The sequence below is a fragment of the Anthonomus grandis genome, chromosome 5 (genome assembly GCF_022605725.1).
Source record: "Anthonomus grandis grandis chromosome 5, icAntGran1.3, whole genome shotgun sequence".
NCBI lineage: Eukaryota > Metazoa > Arthropoda > Insecta > Coleoptera > Curculionidae > Anthonomus > Anthonomus grandis.
In genome coordinates, this window is record NC_065550.1 from 7,611,568 (window position 1) to 7,617,929 (window position 6,362).

Here is a 6,362-nt window from a genome sequence, read left to right on the forward strand (position 1 = left end):
AGTATTATAGGTGCTCTTCTCTATGTTAGCACAGCTACCAGACCTGATATATCATTTAGCGTTAACTATTTAAGCAGATTTCAGAATTGCTATGAAGAAACTCATTTTAAATATGCTCTAAGAATACTTAAATACTTATATCAAACAAGAGACTTAAACTTAATTTATACGAAAAGAAATGAAAATTGTAAAGTTATTGACTGCTTTGTAGACGCAGACTGGGCAGGTGATTCAAATGATAGAAAATCTACCACCGGTTTTGTTATTAGATTTTATGAGAATGTTATTTACTGGAAATCTCATAAACAGAATAGTGTAACTAAGTCATCTACTGCAGCTGAGTATGTTGCATTATCAGATGCGATTTCAGAAATTCTTGTTGTAAAAGAAATTTTAAAAACTTTTAAAGTTAACTTAAATAATCCAATCCAAGTTTATGAAGATAATTCTGGCGCTGTAGCAATATCTAAGTACGGTAACTATACTAAAAATGCTAAGCATATTGAAATTCAATATCATTTTGTGCATGAGAATTATTTAGCTAAGGTAATAGATATCATAAAAATTAAATCTGACGAGAATTTAGCTGATATTCTTACTAAGGCACTGGGTAAAGAAAAGTTTATTTGCTTTAGAGATTTATTAAACTTAAAGTAAGTTTGTTACTTGACTGTTTTTAATATTAGAATTACCTGTTATATTTTTGTAAGGAATAGGTAGAGAGCATAAAAGTAAGGAGGTGTGTTAAGTATCTAGAATAATATTATACTTTTATGATCTCTGTATTTGATTATTAAATATTCAAATTATGTGAATATATTAGGCTTTGAGCTACGCGTAACAGATGGCGCTAATAGTGTTATAAGATAATATTCGGGACTGTAAGTTTTCATGCTTTTACGCTTCTGTACTGTAGTAGTTCCCTTTTTATTACTGGTATTTAGTTTTAGAAGAATACTTTTGTTATGTGATCAATGTGATCATTTATTTATTTTCTGTAATCACCATCAAACGTTCCTAATATACTTTAGTTTAATTGCTAACAAGGAGTTTCAATTAGTCTAATATTTTAACAGATGTCCTTTATGGATCAGATATCCGATCACAAACTGGTACCTTGTGCTGAAGATATCACGAAAATGAAGCCGAAAACTTTAGAATTTAACGTGATTTTTGAGTATGCGAGTTACATGAACGAACTTATGATGTGTATGAACAATGAATATTGATTATATTTTTCTTATACGGATATTAATGAAATGGTAACCTATTCTAAAAATAAACTTATTATTATATTAGATAAATATGCCATATAAGACTGCGAAAATTTTATAAGCTACCTCTTCCGTGATTAAAAGAAAATCTTAAATTTATGATGCAGCTACAAAATAAAGCTTTATCATGGGATACAAAAAATAAAACTGGAGCAAATTGAATATAATGTCAACCCTGCTGTAAGACCTAAAAGAAATTTTCTTTACTTAAGCATGCCTTTAAACTTGACCCTAAAAAGTCTTGGCGTACAATTAAGATTCAAGGATCTGACCTCTAACAGAAGGCTAGAACTCTTCAATGCCATATTAGAGCTAAACAGTTTAGTAAAATAATAGTAGATTTATTAACGATTAAACTTACGTGTGAAATTAAATTGAAATTTAAAATACTTTATTTGTCATTAACTGTATGTGTACATCGCTGGAATAAAATTTAATGTTAAATTTAAATAATTGTACAACACTCGATGCAAAAAGGACTCTGCCGCGCTTTTAATAACCGATTTCTAACATTATTTGGTGGTCTATATTGTCAAAGGCATTACTAAAGTCTAACATTGTTAAACATGTTTTTGCCTCCTCGTTATATCAAATGTCATTAAGAACTTTTACCAAAAATGACATAGTTCTGTGATATTTTAAAAATCTTCACAGAAGCTATTTATTTGTTTAAATATACATTTTTCTATTATTTTTGACATTGATGGTGGTAGTATGCTGATAGGTCTGAGGTCATTTAAATTAACTGTCGCGGTATTTTTGAGAATAGGTTTGATGATATTTTTTTCTAAATATCTAGGAATCCTCCCTCTATTAGAGTAAGTACAATATCTGTATCTGTAATGTCTTTTCCAAATACATTATCTTCCCCAACAGCATTAGTTTTTATTTGGTTCTATATATTTTTTTGGCAGAATCTTTAATTATAAGTGTAAAGTTAAAGACCCTGCGTATATACTGATGTAAATTAGAAGAATAAAAATTGACCTTCCCAGTAGATGTAGTAGATTCACTAAGCATATTTAATAGAAAATGTTCGTTGATTTCTTCAGGATTATTAAAATTGGAAGAAAGGCCGTAGTTATTATTTTTTGTTGTTAATTTTAACTTAGCAGATTGCCAGAAGTTTCTTCCTTTGGTAAGTGAAAGTTATTTAAAATATGCAGCTTTTTCTCTTAATATAGCTTGCTTCGTATAATTTTTCAGCTGTCTGTAGTATTAAAGCTTAGGTTTGGTTTCGTTCTGATTATACGCTCGCCGTACTCTGTCTCGTATTTTTATTGAGTTTAATGTTATGTGTAAGCTAGGGTAAATATATTTTGTCTTTTACTTGCCCTGTTTTTATTTAGCATGGTAATTTTACTATTGACATCAGGTGTTCTATATATTTGTTGGCCGGGAATTTTTTGCGCATCCTGTGTACGTCCATTTTAGTTTCGCCTGTATTTTAGATAAGATTAAAAATATAAATAATAAGTTATGGTCTATTAGTTTTTCTGACAATTCTACAGAGATAACTTCTATGTTGGCGCTTGTAATTATTAAATCTATCAACGTTGTAGAAACATTATTAATCCTAGTGGGTTTAGTCATTAACTGAATAAGATTAAAGTTATCCAAGACATATTTGAAATTTGCTACCGGTGTAGTATTCTCCAAAGATCTATAGTTAGCTCCCCAGCTGAGATTATATTTTAATATAACGCACCTAAAACTCTTAAATGATCTTCAAATTTATCAATTAATTCTATGACATTGTTAGATAGAGGTCGGTAAAACACAATTGTTTTATTCTTGATTAGATGGTTTTTAAGTGGACTGTATTTGATAAGGGAAGCTGATTCTAGTTATTAGTTCAATTTTTCTTTATACCCTGACTCAGTCCTCAGTATTTATATTGGGCGGTAAATGTGAAGTAGTTAGATATTAACAAAGCTCGACTTACCCATAATTTAGCACAAATAAGGGTAAAATAGGTCGAACCCTTGGCACAGTAAATTAGAAGCCGTAAAGCCGTATCTCAAGTCTCGCGTGCGCGTTAATTCTTGCTACTGCTCGTTTATCTTTTTCTCCTAGGTACTTTTTTCTAACATTCTTCTCACTTTAGCGTAGGTATCAGGGCAATTGGATAAGAATGAGGAAAATACAAGGAAGCAGAAAGGAAATATCGGGAAAAAAAATGGACAAATAAAGTTTGTCGAGCATAAAGTATTACCAAAAAAATATTAAGTATGTGAATAAACAGTATATAAAACAAAATAAAATATTCCGATTCAATTGCAAATTACCCACTGCAGATACCAGAAAGTATAGACCTTATCCAGCTATCCAAAAAATATTTAAAAAAAAATAAAATAAAAAGATGTATGGGAGCAAACCATTCCCACCCCCATGAAATGCCCCAGCATTTCATTGAATTTAAATGGGTATTGGTAAAGGACACAACTTAACCAAGGGTCGTTTGTAGACACCCTTAGCCGTCTTAACAATAGCCACTCTAACAATTTTATTGGGCCCGGGAATAAGTTCCATTATACGACCGAGCTGCCAATTAAGTGGTAACGCATTTTCCTCCTTAATTAGCACCAAGGTACCTTCTTTAACAGAATCCGTTTTCGTATGCCATTTAGCTCGTTGTTGGAGAGTATGGAGATACTCCGATTTCCAACGTTTCCAAAAATCATTATGTAAACGTACCAATAGTTGCCATCTATCTAGTCGATTGATATTAATATTTGATAAATCGGGATCTGGGAGGGCAGTCAAAGGCTCTAAGCACAAAAAATGGCCAGGAGTAAGAGCGGTAAGGTCACTAGGGTCGCTACTCATAGGACTAATTGGCCTTGAGTTAAGAACAGCTTCGACCTGTGTTAGGACGGTAGACAGTTCTTCGTAGGTAAGGATCTGTATTCCTACTACCCTTAAAAGATGAGTTTTTACACATTTAATGTTTGACTCCCAGATTCCTCCCATATGAGGACTAGCAGGTGGATTAAAACGAAATGATAAAGTCTCTTGAGCAACGCATTCTGCAAAGATTTGTCGTAAATACTTGTTAGCACCTACAAAATTCGTTCCACAATCAGCGTAAATGCAAGTAACGCGACCTCGCCTAGCCAGAAAACGCCGCAATGCTGCCAAAAATGAGTCAGAACTCATATCAGACACTAACTCCAAATGGAGAGCTTTGGTTGCGAAATATAAATAATTAAACATAGGCTTTCATAGTTTTTGCGCCTCGTATTTTTCCCAATGTGATTGTAAAAGGTCCGCAAAAATCAACGCCAGTATGTAAAAAGGGTTTTGCCTGCGAAATTCGAAATTTGGGCAAATCTCCCATGAAGGGTTGAAAAGAAACTGGTCTAGTTTTCCAACAAACTTGACATCGATACAAAATTTTTTTGACTACGCCCTTAGCGGATAAAACCCAAAAATTTTGTAAAAGTAAAAACATTGTTGTTTGAATGCTACAATGTAAGTATGAACAATGAATGTAGGTTACCAGTAAATTCGTTAATTTGCAATCACCAGGTAAAAGTACAGGAAATTTTTGGTCAAAGCATAAATCTGAGTGAGCCAAACGTCCACCTACTCGTAGAATACCTGATTTATCCAGAAAAGGATTTAACCTTTGAAAAGGCTTTGGTAAGCAAGATTTACTTTAAGGCAAAATAATTTCCTTCTTAAAGTATATTGATTGAAAATATTTAGCAATAAATAAAACTGCATTGTGTAACTCAACGTTTGTTAAATATTTATGTTTATAATTATTTATTCCTTTCATTGCCTGTATAGCACGTAAAAAGTATGCCACAATTCTTTTTATAGTAGAAAAAGAACTGTATTTCTCAAATAAATATTCAACAAAATTTTTTGAGGGAGAGACTGTCAAAGTCACAGTTTGTTTCTCTGTTGTTGTTTTAATGTTCTCCAGGTTTAAGGGTAAATCGGTTGTAAGAAAATTCCAACTTTCTATTGGTTGATATAAGAAGTCAGGACCTTGATGCCAGAGAGAAAAATCTAGAAACTCCGAGGGATACATACCTCTTGAACCACAATCAGCAGGATTTTGTCCAGAGGGCACATAAAACCAGAATTTAGGATTAATTTTCTCTTGTATGTAAGCGACTCGATTCGCAACAAATGTTTTCCACTGATGTGAAGAGCCTTTTATCCAACTCAATGTCACTTGACTATCCGAAAAGGTAAAAATATTATTGATTTGTACCTTATCTTGTAAATTATCGTAAACAAATTTCAACAATTTAGAAAGTAGAACGGCCGCGCACAATTCTAAACGGGGAGTACTTTGTCTTTTAAGAGGTGCTAATTTAGATTTAGCAGTAACTAAGTAAATATTGACAAATGAAGAAGAGTTAATTATACGTAAGTATACTACACAACACATTCCACGCAAACTTGCATCACAGAATCCTACAAGCTGCCCGGCTTGTACAGAAGAAATATCGATTTCTCTTGGCATATGAAAATCTTGGAGTAACGACAACTCGTCTTTAAATTTTGTCCACTTATCCCAGACATTCAGGGGTAAAGCTTCATCCCACTGTAATCCTAGTGACCAAAGATGTTGGATAATAAGTTTAGCAAAAAAAGTGATCGGGGTTAAAAACCCAAGAGGATCGAACATTCTGGCAAGATCGGAGAGAATGGTTCTTTTTGTATAACAATCCATTTTAGAATTATCAAAAGAAAAAAAGAAATAGTCCTTTACTGGGCTCCATTTTAGACCTAGAATTTTTTGAACATTTTCTGATTCTTGGTCAAAAGACAAGGCATTTGTCTGTATATGACTTTCTGGCAAATTGGCAAGTAATTTAGGTTCATTGCTTGTCCATTTTCGGACCTCAAAACCACCCCTAGCCAATAACTCGATTAATTGATTTCTTAATAAAATTGCCCCTTTTAGATCCATACTACCTGAGGTGACGTCGTCAACAAAAGTAGACTTCCTAATTGCTTCAGAAGCAAGGGGAAGATCTGAATATTCATCAGCCAAGTGTAGAAGAGTTTGAATTGCCAAGTAAGGAGAACAAGCAACTCCAAAAAGCACAACATTAATTTCATATT